This window comes from Xyrauchen texanus, chromosome 2 (assembly GCF_025860055.1).
Source record: "Xyrauchen texanus isolate HMW12.3.18 chromosome 2, RBS_HiC_50CHRs, whole genome shotgun sequence".
Taxonomy (NCBI): Eukaryota; Metazoa; Chordata; class Actinopteri; order Cypriniformes; family Catostomidae; genus Xyrauchen; species Xyrauchen texanus.
In genome coordinates, this window is record NC_068277.1 from 18,409,193 (window position 1) to 18,424,584 (window position 15,392).

Here is a 15,392-nt window from a genome sequence, read left to right on the forward strand (position 1 = left end):
TTGATATAAGGGCACACATTTTATTCTTGATGATAATTTTTGTTTTGTTTTCCTGTAAAAACAAATATCTAAAAATCCTTAAAACAAGATCAGTTAGATTTATCTTGTTTTAGAAACAACACTGCATAAAATATTTAGGTTTTTCAGAGAATGTGTTTTTAACTTGTGTATTTTGTCTTACTGTACTGGCAGAGTTTTTATAGTCAAAACAAGAGAAAAATCTACCATTGCTGAATAAGTAATCCAAAGTATTTTGAATATGTTACTGACCTTGAGTAATCTAATGGAATACATTACAAATTACATTTCATAGCATATATTCTGTAATCTGTTGTGGAATGCATTTCAAAAGTAACCCTCCCAACCCTGAGCATGTTTGTATCCTTCATACAGTGGAGTCATTGCAGAGGAGCATGATCGGAACAGAGGGTGAAGGCCCACCCCAGCAGGTAGTAGCAGAGGTAAGTACAGCCCATTTAATCGCAAGACACTCCTTCTCTTTGGTACTGTACTTTGTCTCCCTGAAGGAGAGCTTGCGGCTTAAAACAGCACCGGCCGTTCCTCCCCTACCACCTCCTTCGAGAGCACTGCCCACAGCAGAAGCATCCATCTGCAAAATAGTGGTGAGAGAAGTCAAGAGCATGTAAAAGCGGCCCCCCACAATGTGCAGACTTTATCTTAAGGAAAGCCTGTCGGCATGACTCTGTCCACTGGACCGGATATGGGCCCCCTTTTTAGTAAGGTCAGTCAGCGGGCTGGTGACATCAGAATAGCTAGGTACAAACCTCCAGTAGCAGCCAGCCAGCCCCAGAAACTGCCTTACTTCCTTTTTAGTCTTGGGCATCAGGCAGGCCATGATCGCTGCATTTTTGTCAACATGTGGACGCACCTGCCCATGTCCATGAGGTGCTGAAATGTGGTCAGGGCCCCAAACAAATCGAATGGAAGTGTCACGAATTGGTGTAATCCAAACGGAGTTATAGGGATCTGCCAATAACCCTTTGTCAAGTCCAGTGTCGATTAAAATTATGCCGCGCCCAACTGATCGAGTAACTCAATTCACGGGGGTAATACTGGGTAAGCATCAATTTTGGACTCGTATTCACTTTCCGGAAGTCCACACAGAAACGGGCCGAGCCGTCGCTCTTTGGTACCAGAACTACTGGGCTGGCCCAATCGCTGTGCAACTACTGTATTATTCCCATTTCAAGCGTTGCCTCTAATTCTTCCTGAACTACCTTTTTCTTGTGTTCAAGAAGGCGATAGTGGCGGCTTCGAACCACCACGCCCAGAGTGGTCTCAATAAGGTGCTCTATGATGTTTGTGCAACTGGAAAGAGGTGAAAACATGTCTGCGAATTCTGCTTGCAACCGGGAAATGTTTGTAAGATGCAACAACTCCACAAGGGACCTGGGTGAACAAATTTGATATCGTCATCATATCGTCACCATGCACCTCCCCTATCTATTTGCCTAACCTCGTAATCAAGATCTCCGACGCATTGTTTAACCTCAAAGGGTCCTTGCCACTTGGCGAGTAATTTGGAGATTGAAGTGGGCAGAAATACAATCACCTTATCTCCCTGTGCGAATTCACATAGTCGAGTGCCCCTGTCGTACAGTCGGTGTTGACATACTTGCGCTTGGAGCAAATTCTCCTGTGTTACCTGCCCGAAATTGTGGAGTATTTATTCTAAGGTCAAGAATGTATGAAATTAGTTTTTTGCTATTCGAAGGTTCTTCGTCCCAAGCTTCCCATATGATGTCGAGCATGCTGCACGGCCAATGCCCATACAGTAGCTTGAATGGGAAAAACCATGTGGAGGCTTGCGGGACCTCTCGTACTGCAAACAACAGGGGTTCGAGCCACTTTGCGGGTGATAAACGCTGGTATGAATCTATTTATTGCCTAATAACTCATATAGTTCATGTAGTGTATGTGACATGAATGTTGTGCCTTGATCAGAGAGGATTTCCTTTGGAATCCCCACCTGGGAGATAATTTTGAATATTTCCTCTGCAACACTATGAGCTTAGATGTTGCTTAAGAGACACTGCTTCCGGAAATCACTTTGAATAGTCCACCAGAACTAATACAAAGCAATGGCCACGTGCAGTCTGCTCAAATGGCCTGGCGAAGTCCATACCAATTCTCTTGAGGGGGATCTCGATCAACAGCAGAGGGCGCACTGGCGCTTTTGGGGTGGGCGGTGGATTCACCAAATGACATTCACAGCAGGCCACACACCATTTTCGTATGTCAACGTGAATGCCCAGCCAAAAGAAATGGGCCATTATACAGTTCAAAGCGTAGTTTTCCTGATGACTCTTTAGTACAAATATCGGTGTTGTATTTTCTTTGGTCTGAGTATCCTGCGTCACTCAATACAATCACACTTTAATAAAGGAAATGTACAGATATGTGAGCACAACATTAGGCTGGTGCTGTTGAACATCAATAACTTTCACCTGGTCATGTAGTAGTTTCTTCTGCCAATTTTGTGAAAAATCACTCAACATCTTTGGGGTTTTGATTTCAGAAGAATAGACTTTATTATCATACCATAAAGCCGAGTTGCCTGCAGTAAAACCAGAGCAACAACTGAAGCATCCCTGTGTTTGGTTTCACTTAAATACATCTCCTCAAACAAGGTGGGGCTTACACTTTTTTAAACATGCATTATTTATCATCCTCTTCATTGACTCTGGTCTGACCATATTAAGAAGTAACAGAACCGCCTTTGGAAGAGATCAATTCTCCCAGCGGTCATGAGAGCCCCCCAAGTAATGCTATTCCTGTTTTTGCACATACCTTCAAATGTCACACATATATGGAGCACACATTCTATTACGACCACAGGCCTTCATGCACACACAGCAAACTGCATGTTTGCCCGTCAGACATAACTGTGGTACAAATCAACAATGTTTTCATTGATTACTCCTGATTAACTTGATAAAAATATACTACATATCCCTCCTCTGTGACTTTATAGTAACAAATTAACATATTTAAGCATGTGCGTGCTCCTGGTTCAGCCTTGTTTTTGGTTGTCACGGTTATGTAGAGTGTATCAAACAAAATATTCATCCTAATTTTAAGAGTTCTTGCTTGTAGTGTAGATGTCTTCAACCCAGATACTTTGCGCATCGTAGAGGGTCACCCTTTGTGGAGAGGTTAGCCAGCACTTACACCCAGGGTGTGGTTCTTCATATCTTCTTATATATTCATTGAAGGAATCAATTTCCTCCCAAGTTGGTCTTTCTGTTCATTCAGGGTAGTTGCCATTGCCTTGGGCCATTCACATCGATCAAAGTCTTCTGCTTTCCTGTTGCTCGAATCCAAAATTATTTTACCAATGATCACACACAACAGAATCTTATTCCTTCCACAATGTTGTTATCCAAATATTATATTAATTTGTGTTAATTGTGCACCTCATTTCTTTTGGCAATCAGGCCATGTTAATTTTTAGTCACCACCATGTTTTCTTTTTCCCTTCTTCATTATTATTAAACTGTACATGAGTTCAATAAAAGCATAAACAAAAATAATTTTTCAATCGTAATTCTTCATCATGCAAACAGTCCATGGTTTGCTTAATACTTCTTTAATAATTTAGGCACTTCTTTGTATGCAACGGTTCTCAAAGCTTTACCTCCAAAATCAATCTATAATTGATTTTCTACACAGGATGTGATCCCCTGATAACACAGTGATAGAATGCTTGTTATTCATCGCTGTGATAAAATATTTTAATAAAGCGGTTATTAAGACACAGTCGGGTTGAGTGGAACTCACAACTTCTGGCAGGTTTCTTCTAGACCTCCCTTTTGCTGCTTCTTTCCTAAAAGCATCCATCCACTTCCTTAAACCCAGTTCACCCTTCTTGGGCATGTTTCCAGGGCGGTGGAACCCTGTATTAGGCAGCTCTCATTTTGCAATTGGAGAGCCTTTACCCGTCATTGGGTCGTCACCTCTTGCCACTGGAGAATTTTACCCATCATTGGGTCATCATCTTTTGTCTCTGGTCTCGGTACCGCTCAGTCTTATTATCCAATCTTTAATATCTGGTATCAGCAAACAGATATTTTCCCTTGCTTCAGGGAGCATCACCTGAGAACAGTCACAGCCAATGGAACCATCTACAACTGCTCAAACATTGAGACAGTCCAAAACATGGTTAAATGCACAAAGCATTATTCAAAGTTCAACAATCTATTGAAATTGTCCAAATGAAAAGTAAAATGTTACAATTTAACTCATCTACATTTCACTAATTTCCATTTAAGTTGTTATGTTTTCTCCTTTAGCAAAGGTCACAAAAGACTTTGTCAGAACAAATCAAAATACAGGGTCTCCTCTGTCAAGCTTCTAAGATGCTTAATTTAAATCATCACTTTAATTTAATAATTTCTAGGTAGTTTTAGAACCTACATTTATTCTTCCAGATGTACATTCAACCAAATCTATTATCTTTAGTATGAACACTTCACTTCAAATTGCTCTCTGAATATAAAACATCTTTAATCATGATGAGGAAAGCTGTTTGAACCTTTCCTTCATATTACTGTATCTAACATTATTGTCTAATCACATCATTTTCCATGTAAAATCAAATAAAATCAAAAGAAAATAAAACAATTTAGAGATATGGTTTTAGCCCACTTAAAAAACTTGAACTGAGAACAAGAGGGAAAGAATTTGGAGAGAGAGATTGCACTCCTTCACACTGTTGTTACAGTTATTCCTTTTTTTTTTTTTAGAAATCACACTAACACATTTATGTAATTCTACAACAGTGAGAATATTGATAGATGTAATTTAATGCTTTAGAGAAACACCATCTATATGTAGATGATGCGGCTTGGACACATCATCAGTGATGAACCCAGGGTCGTCGGGTGTTTCGGGTCTAATCATCAGACACCCTCACCTGGGTGATCCAACCGGGGATGATCAGTCCCCAGCTTGTGTCCAAGCAGCACGCTACACCATGGATCCCCCCTCTTGATCCACAACCACCTTGAAGCTTTTTCCACAGCTTCAATGATGTTCCTGGTGGCTTTTCTTTCCTGCAACCCTCTGATGCCAAGGAGCCTGAGTGCCCGGTGCAGAGACTGCCCTGGAAATCCCCTGCAACCCACCTCGATAGGCTCACAGCGGGCCTTCCATCCATTCCCTCTACAGGCCTCCAGCAGCTCAAGGTATTTGGCCCTCTTCCTCTCATGGGCTTCCTCTATGCGGTCTTCCCAGGGGACTGTAAGTTCCAAGATCACTACTTGCTTCGAGGAGTCAGATGTTAAGACCACGTCTGGCCTGAGTCTTGTTTTCTCAATGTGCTCTGGGAACTTCAGCTGTCTTCCGAGGTCCACTTTCAGCTGCCAGTCACGAGCCGTGGCTAGCAGCCCTGTTGAGGTCTTCCGCTCTGCCTGCGTTTTCTCCCCTGCCCTGACGAAGGCGATGTTGTGCCTTGCTGGGAGCTGCTGTTTGCTCTGTCAGTAACAGTATCCGCTATTGCCTTCAACACCTGGTCATGGCGCCATGTGTACCTCCCCTCTCCCAGGGCTTTCGGGCAGCAGCTCAGGATGTGCTCTAGAGAACCTCTTGCCAGGCACAGTGGGCATGCTGGAGTTTCCACAAGACCCCAAGTATTCAGATTGGATGGGCTTGGAAGGACATCGTATACCGACTAAATCAGAAATTTGAGTCTCGCTGGTTGTGACTTCCAAATTTCTGTCCAGGTGATCTTTCTGGTAGATACATGGTCCCACGTCGTCCAAGCTCCCTGCTGACACATGGCCACTGACTTACTGTGGCGCTCCTCCGCTACCTCAGCACGAATCTCCTCCTGGACCAGGCGATGTCTCTCACTCCCCTGCGCTTTGTCGTAGCGGGGTCTTATATGACTACCAAGCCCTGCTCGTCCGACTGCCACAGAACCTACCAATACACCATGTCTCAGCCTAGCTTCTGCCTGCTCAACTGCCTCCTGAGCCCGCCACTTCCTTCCAGTTCTCACTGTGATGCCTGCAGAGGAGACTCTGCAGTCAGATGAGTCCCTGTAAAGTAGGACCTCCCTGGCTCTGGTAACTTTAAACTCCTCTGTCAGGCCGGTGAAGGGAAGCTGCAGCTTGTTTGTGTGCCCATACAGAGCAATACTACTAAGGCTCTTTGGCAGGCCCAGCCACCTGCGAAGGAACTGGCTGATGTTTCGCTCAAAGCTCTCCACGGTGGTTATCGGGACTTCGTATATCAGCAGTGGCCAAAGGAGTCTTGGCAGGATTCCATGTTGATAGATCCATGCTTTGAACTTCCCTGGGAGACCTGACTTGTCCACTGCTGACAGCCATGATTTCAGTTCCCTCTGTGTAGACTGGACTGCCATGGTGTCTCTCAGGGTTCCGTCGAAGATCTTCCCCAGGCTTTTCACGGGCTTCTCGGACACTGATGGATCTAGGAATCCCTCCAGGTGGAAGCGATACTTATCGACCACGATCCCCTTCCTCAGAACCAAGGACCTGGATTTGGCTGGCTTAAAAGCCATCCTTGCCCACGTGATGAACCTCTCCAGCCTGCGAAGGAGCCAGCGGCATTCTGTCTCTGAAGTTGATGTGACCGTCAGATCATCCATGAATGCTCGTATAGGAGGTTGGCGAATACCAGATCTGGACAAGGGGCCCCTGCATTCCACTTCTGCTGACTTGACGAGCATATTCATTGCCAGGGCGAACAACACCACTGAAATGGTGCAACCAGTAATGATGCCTTTCTCTAGGCGATGCCATGCCGATTTTATTGTCCCGGAGGTGAATCTCAAACTGAAGGTGCCATAGTAGTCCTGAATGAGTTCCTGGATCTTTTCTGGGACATGGTATGCTGCCAAGGTTTTTGCCACCAGCTTATGCGGAATGGATCCGTAAGCATTCGCAAGGTCAAGCCAGAGGACTGACAGGTCGCCTCGGTTTTCCTTTGCTTCACGGATCAACTGGGTGACCACTCCTGTATGCTCTATACAGCCTGGCACGCCTGGAACACCTCCCTTCTGCACTGCAGTGTCTATATAGGAATTCCTCAGGAGGTACTCAGTAAGCCAGTGTTAGGCGTATAAGAGTTATGACCCGGACCAGATATGGAGAAAGAAAACCAGGAGTCGAGAAATTCAATTAAAGAATCAAAATTTACTGAAGAATAGTTTGCAGTGAAATTGGTAGAGCCAGACGTGGCGGTATTGGACCCCACATTGGTCTAAAACGGGGGACTGAAGGGTGAGGGTCAAAATCCCTTGGCTCTTCAGATATATCAATACATATATATATATATATCCTTTTATATCAATATCTATCTGTATTCTGTTGCTTAACTTCTTTAATAAAGTGATGAATTAACTATATGCATGATCACATAATCAATTCTATTTTCTTATGCATAATTGAAATATACTTTGAATCATATGTGTGTTGAATGTTAATTAGCCTCTTCCCAATCCTGTAAAATTAGCCTAAAACGCCTAATCAAGGCATACCCAAAGTAAATTTAAAGCTGTTCTTGAACCGTTTGGAGTACATGCATTTTGGTCACATTTGAAAGGGGACACTCTGAAGTTTTTTCCCCAGCAGTCAGAATTACTGTAAGTGCTACTGATTCTGAGTAATAGAAGTTTGAACACAATGAAATAGAAGTTTTTTTTTTCCGCCTGAAAATTTTTTTGCATACAGATGCCTGCAGATGACTATAACTTGTAGCTATTAGCTTGAGAACACAATGGGATCACAGCATGAAGCCTTACCTAGTCCAAGTTCAAATTTTAGAACAATACCATAAAAAATGAATATTTTACACATGTTTTTCTAAGGGTACACCCAGGCGTTTTACAAAAGTGCCTTTTGGATACTCCAAAAGGACCCTTTGGTAACCTAGGACAAAAAGGCTCCTACTTTTGAACGCTTCAACGTACAGTCATAATTTTGGGCTCTAATGAAAGATGACACTTAGAGCTATCATATTCCATATCCAGATCCACTATTAGTTTTGCTGACACAGAGTAACTGATGCATAAACACATTAGAGTGCCTTTTCCTTCTTGAAACTAAATGTTGTGCATATAAAATAATCAAAACTAGTGCTATGGTAGACAATTTGTTTATATAAAAAATACACAACAAACTATTTACATGAATTTTTACACAAAGTATTTACAAACCATTATAAAATTGTACATGTTTCTAGCAACATGCCAGTCATTGTAGCAGTCACATTTGGGTACAAAGCACAAAGGCAGAACACAGGAAGAGTACTTCACTGGTGTCTTTGCATGACACTGCCTGCACTTCAGACGACCAGCGGTGCAAGATCTGGTGATCTTTTCTGTATTATATATATATATATATATATCGTTATATATATATATAACAGCTGATCGTTTGGACATTTGACAATGAAACAACACCGTTTTTGTCGGGAAGTTATGGCTCAGTGGACTACTATGAGGCTTCATAGGTGAGTTGCCTAAATTTTGTTTTTGGTTGTTTATATGTTGGTGGTCTGACAAAGATATAGATTGTACCTGCTGTTGTGATTGTATCTTAAAAAGGTTTACATCGTTCGAATCACGAGTATCTCAGCTTTCCAAATATATGTATTATGTTTACTTTTTTTTTTGGAGTTTTATCTTTCAAAAACATAAACCTCTGAAACACACCGTGGGTCGAGTTCGGCACGTCGGACCGGGAAAGCGTTAGTCTCTTTTAGGAACATTCCAGAGTCTCTCTGTCCTGCACGTCGGCTGAAGGTCTTTTGGGGGATAAGCTTATTTGTGACACTCTCCAGCCTCTCAGGGGAGGGGGTCAGGGGGAATGCTTTAAACATGTGTTCCAGATGTATTCTGTGTTTGATTGTTACCTTTCCATGACTAATTATATGGTTTAAAGTCCTATGTAATAACACCTGAATAGTAGAAGTGTGATTTTCTCTTATTATTTCTTTAGGGAAGAAATGTATGTTATTTCAACATGTGTGCATTCTGGAACACATGTTTAACGCATTCCCCCTGACCCCCTCCCCTGAGAGGCTGGAGAGCATCACAAATAAGCTTATCCCCCAAAAGTCCTTCAGCCGACATGCAGGACAGAGAGACTCTGGAATGTTCCTAAAAGAGACTAATTAACATTCAACACACATATGATTCAAAGTATATTTCAATTATGCATAAGAAAATAGAATTGATTATGTGATCATGCATATAGTTAATTCATCACTTTATTAAAGAAGTTAAGCAACAGAATACAGATAGATATTGATATAAAAGGATATATATATATATATATATGTATTGATATATCTGAAGAGCCAAGGGATTTTTACCCTCACCCTTCACCAGTTTGCAAGGATATTGAAAAAAACTTTTCCTTCCACACTTAGCAGCGAGATGGTGCGGAACTGTGTGATGTCACTCGCCTTCTCCTCCTTTGGTATCCAAACACCTTCTGCATGCCTCCACTGCTTGGCTACCTTCCCCCTCCGCCATACTATCCTGATGAGTCTCCATAGCCTCTGCAGGAGTCTCGGGCAATGCTTGTATACTTTGTATGGCACTCCACTTGGCCCTGGAGCTGCACTTGTCTGCGCCGATCTGACTATATCCCGGACTTCTGCCAGAGTGGGCTCTTTGTTGTTAAACTGGATGGATGGGTCTGGTGGTGTAATTAGCTCTCCAAGGGGGCAGGTCTTCCTCTCTCCTATGGTCACTGTAGGTGTCACTGAGGTGTCGGTTGATTTCCTCTTCTGGGCATGTGAGGGTCCCGCTCCGCTTCTGCCCAAGCAGCTGTTTAGTGAATCCAAAGGGATTTGCTATGAAGGCAGTCCGCTTGCGAGCCCTCTCCCCTCTCAAATATATTTTATTATATTATCTGCTTTCAACCTTTGCCATTTTAAACCATCTTCAAGAAAACTTCTAGAATTTCTACTTCTCTTATCCCTTCCCTCCTCGCGGAATGAAAATAATGCGCATTTGTATTCAGACCATTGAGAAATGTATGTTTTTGTTTTAAATCAATAAACTATCTTATGATTACTTTCTCCCTTTTCTTACTCTTTCTCAGGAGAAGGAACTTTCATTATGTCAAATAAACCAACATAAATCACCTTTTTAAATGAACAGAAAATAAATTAAATATTTTAAACAAAATAAAATAGTAAAGTGGCACAATGGAAGTTCAGACAAATGTTTTGCAATAATTGATCAGTAAAATACATTAAATCCTTTGAATTTCTTACAAGTCTCATTTTTTTATATATATCCTAATGTTATCATCATTTAATAATGAGATTTTTCAGTTATTATCCTCTTATACTTATCAGCATTTCATGATAAATTGTTCAGTTAAATAGCAGAGACAGATGTCACTGTGCAGAAACTGTTTACCTCTAAAATTTTATTTTCATGGATGTAACTAAAAATAGAAATAGCTTACTAGAAATATACACTTAATTAACTCCTTGTAGAACTCATTAATCTTTTTCTTTAAAGTGAGGGTAGTCTTGGAAAATTTAGGGAGTAAACAATCCAATATGTAACTCTTACTATGCCATTAAGTTTTAATATTTAATACCTTCACATCAATAAATTAGCAATTAGATGCTGGATTTAAATTTAGACCCTCAGAACAATTTAGACATGGGTATTGAACCCATGGATGGCAGTTGGAGAATCAAACATCCAATTAGTCATATATGACTGAAATCAACGTATCAAGAGAAATCTGAATCCACAATTGAAATGTCAATTCAGTAATGATTACCAGCATTCATGATAGTAGGAGGGCCAATCATATAACAGTCCACATACTGTATTTCTCAGTCTTTTTTCTTTTCTCCGGACTTTCTCCTGCATATAAGCTTCTTCAATAAATCATCTGGCTCAGCAATCTGCAATGGTGAGAGACTGGTTCCAGAATGAGTTATTGAAATGACTTACACAGTGCTGACAACAGAGAGGGTACAACATAGTTAGCATCATTTTCACACAGAATAGACACATGAACATGAAGTTATTTAGGATATTTAATTTAATCTTAATGTTTCTCTATGGGTTTCACCTAGTCCCAATTACCAGTTTTTCCTTAGCATTATCAATATTTTTTTCAGTCAAATACACCACATATTGGGACTTATTTCAATTTTATCTGGCATGATTAGTCACCGAACAAACCCAAGAAAAAACTTCTCTGAGCAAATTTGAACAATAGAGAACATGAAATGATTTAAATTATTCTTAAATTTATTTTCTTTAATTCTAGTCTCAGTGACAGCTTTCAGTGTATCCATGATCAACCAATGCCTACACTGTATATATAAAACAAGAAATAAATGAAAAATATCAAATTTTAAAAGAATTTTCTATCTATCTTTTCTAAATTCGGGGCGCCCCTATGTTTGAGTGGAGACATCAAGACATCAACCTCTCTGTTTCTGGATCTGTTTCTATTAAGAGCACTACCAGGTCTCACTCAATCTCACCAGTCAGACATTCTCTAGCAAAAATAATAAACACTATCTGTCTTATTTTTGTTGGTTGATCAAGTTTACACCAATAAAGTTGCACACACATGTACATTGTTCTCCAGAAATATTTAAACACATCAAAAATAAAACATATAATCATGGGTTTTTAAATGTATATATCAGGACATTATAGTTTAATTTAATATTGTTAAAAAATGTTATTCTCTCAAATTGGAGTAGACAGAACATAAAACAGACACATGAATGTGAAATTTTCACATTTAAGATTTACTTTTCATATTCCAATTTCAAAATCCTTCTTTTTAATCTCCATTTCCCATTTTCTGTGGCTTTGATAACTACTGGCCTCACTAAGAGAAATACCATTCACATTCTATCTAAATTATTTGGAGCTGACCATTGGGAGCTGACCTTTGGGGTCACATAGGGAGGTATTTTTAAAAAGGACCCTGTCATTTTACCCTCCTCTGCATTCCTCAGCTTTTCTGGCCTTCCTCATATTCCTCAGTGAATTTTAAACTTCCTGGACATATTTCTTACTTTATTCTTTTTACGTTTCCTGTTTTTAGTATTTACTCTTATCTTTTTATTTATTTATTTTATAACCTTTTAATCTAAATGTCTTTCTAAATCAATTTCCTTATCTTCTTCTAATATATGAATTATTATACCCCATACATGAATACATTTTCTATATATTTGTCCATTTACTTTTTAGGATCAGTCCTCATCTAGATCTTAGCTTTTATTTCTTCACTGTTTATTTCTTCATTTTTACTTGGCATATAAAATGAAAAATTATTTTAGCACCATTAATTTAGATAAATCAATACATTTAGAGAATAAATGAATCTCTTATTTTTAAATGTATTTCCTTCTACACTAATCTTCAACGGCAATATTTTGAAACAATTTTTCCAATTTCTTTCACCTTTACTTTTTAATACACAAAGTTAATTCAAGTCACTTTATTATTTATTTATTTTGCTTTCTCATTTCTTTGAGATTTTACACAGTGGACTTCTAGATTTTAGTATTTCCACTGGAGTTTTACCTTATGTAATATAACAACACTTATCTTAAATACAACCTTTATTTAAATTCCAATTACTTAGTTGACTTCAGTTTAATGCAATACACTGGACTCAAAGCTTTATTATTTGTCCAGATAATTTGATTTCCCAAATGGAATTAAGTCACTTTACAGTTCTTTATAATTTAAATATTCTTACTCGTCACTTTAATATAAACTTTTTCTCTAAGCACAGTTATACCCCTTGAATGTATAGATTATCTGTATGAAGTCAAATACATTTCATGCTACAGTCTAGTTTAGGAGTTATGCTCTAGCACATTCCAATCAACAGCTGCTAGACTAAGAACAGCCAAGACTAACTTTTTTTCCAGCCAGTTGTGAGTTAACTTTTTGATTTCTTTTTTCCTAATTTCGTTTTACATCTATATTATCTCACTGTTTTTATTCTTTTTCTTATTGTTTGTTTATACTCTATTAAATGTATCGTTCTATCTATATATCTTTATCATTGGTTTTATCTCCACTTTACAACCAGAATATTTCTTTGGTGCCTTCTCTGCCTGCAATTATCAGCTCTCTTCTGCCTCCATATATTGATGGAAGGTTGAAAATCCCTCAATTGCTTGAGGGACTTGTCACACGACTGCTCCAGAGGGATATCACCTCAGGGAAGCCCCTTAGTATGAGAATTCCCTCGTCCACGTCATCATGTCGCAGAGCAAACGACGGTCCCAGAACCGCCTCTCTAGCCATCGTGTCGCACATCACACACCGTGCCCACAATTTACAGGACCCATCCACACAAATTACCCTCAATAAATGTTTTAACTGAGGCCAATCGGTTCCCAGAATTAGTGGATGGGTGAGGCGGGAATTAACCATGGCCTCAACTAAGCCTTTTTCCCCTGAATCGTATCTCAGTGGTAACCACCGGATACTTGTGAATTTCCCCATGCACACACCTCAACCTCACCCATTTATTCTTGCCCAATGCCCCACCTTGCACCAAGCATTGGTGGATAGAGGTTTGGTGACAACTCAAATCCACCAAAGTTTTATGTGTATCCCCTTTTACTCTTACCAGTATCTGATATGTCCCTGCCCAATAAGGGGCGGCCTGCGGAGTGTCGGGGTTCTGGATCAGTGTCCCCACCTCCATCACCGGACATCGATCCTGGCAGTGCAATGCTTCCCCACAGCTCCAACGGACCGGCACAGGCTTTCATTCTACACTCATGGGGCGGACTCACCAACCTGGGGGGAAGCAGAGGGAGACAGGGGGGGTAGGTGGGAAAGACAAGGAGAGGGGTCCCCTGGACCAGGGGTGGGGTTTGGGCGGGGCTCATGGAAACACCACCATGTAGTCCTCTGGCAGCTGAACGGCCTCCTCCAGTAATGCCAGGCAGTGGCACTGGACACACTCAAGGAAGTTGGGAGATTAACTGCTTTTTGTTGGATTTTGTTTTGGTTGGATGATGGCGAGGTTCTTGAAGCATTCGTCCAGCAGTGAGGACTCCATAACGGCGTATTCATCCAAAGCCGGGAAATGACCAACCCACTGCTGGCCTTCTTCAGATGGTTGTAATTAAGTAGGCCATAGATTAAGGTTTTAATTGAGGAGGCCATAGATTAATCCCTCAGATGGTTGTAATTAAGGAAGCCATAGATTAATCCATAGATTAAATGGAACACTCTAAATCACTGGTCACTCTCTCTCATGCCTTCTGGTCATTCTCTCTCTCATCTGATGCTTCTGATGTTTGCAAACATTTTCCAAAAGTTGCTTGTCCACACTGAAACATACGAAAACGCTTAAATTCCATTACTGCACATGAGAAAAATCCGTAAGAAGCGTGGCCCTGCCTCATTTCCATGTACAGTCTAAAACACAATTCCAAGCAAACTTCCCATTGCCTTCAAAAGAATGCAATGTGAAGGTTGTACAAAGTAAAATGTATCTTTAACAATGCTATTAAAGTTGATAGCAGGCACAGCAACACAGCTACAACAAGGACCGCCATCTTGATTGTTTTTGGTTGAATGGATCACATGACTGCGTAACATGACAACAAATACATCATCGTTTATCTCTGTTTTACCTATCCACACTACAACATTAAGATGGAGTAATGTTCGCCGGAGCACTATATATAGCACAATATTAGAATATTGTCATTATTTTAGAGAGGTTTCTACTCAGTCATATAAGAAGGTATTCCCATATGCATTGCTACGTAAAAGTATACTGATTCGTAAGGGAACATAATTTGTTTCATAATAGTTGAAAAATTAGTTCTCAACCCCCCTTACATTAGGTCGTAGGAAGGATATCTGGATACAGTGTCCCAAAATCCAATGAATACATTGTTTATGAAAACGTTTATTTAAACATGTGAAAATGTATTTTGAGCAATACTGTGGTGTAAGGTGATACAGTTATACCCATTAGGGAGACCAGTATTAACAATGAAGACCAGGAGTCAAAGTTGAGTTTCAAACAGTAGAAAGAAAGTTTACTGAAGATAAAGTTCTCCACATTTCCAAAGGCAAAATATGGAAACAGAAAATGAGTAGAGGATCTAACCTTGAACTAACTTGCAATACAAAATGGCTAACAATTATAGGCATTGATGTCATCTTAACAGGCTTCTGATAGGTTAACCATACTGATATTTATGTAAACTATCCAAATATGGTGAACTGTTGATCTACGCAGAAGATGCTATTTAAGGTACGTACACACTGCCAGCGACATCGCGCGCGACAGCGACTCAATACCATTCATTTTCAATGCGAGCACAGCGACTTCCGGCGATACTAGCTGTCGCGACCG

General features: G+C 40.3%; 1 pseudogene; it reads right to left on the minus strand.

Annotated features, from left to right (window-relative positions):
* Positions 1-4,922: 4,922 nt before the first annotated feature.
* On the minus strand, positions 4,923-13,785 carry LOC127653100 (uncharacterized; annotated as a pseudogene).
* Positions 13,786-15,392: the final 1,607 nt, after the last annotated feature.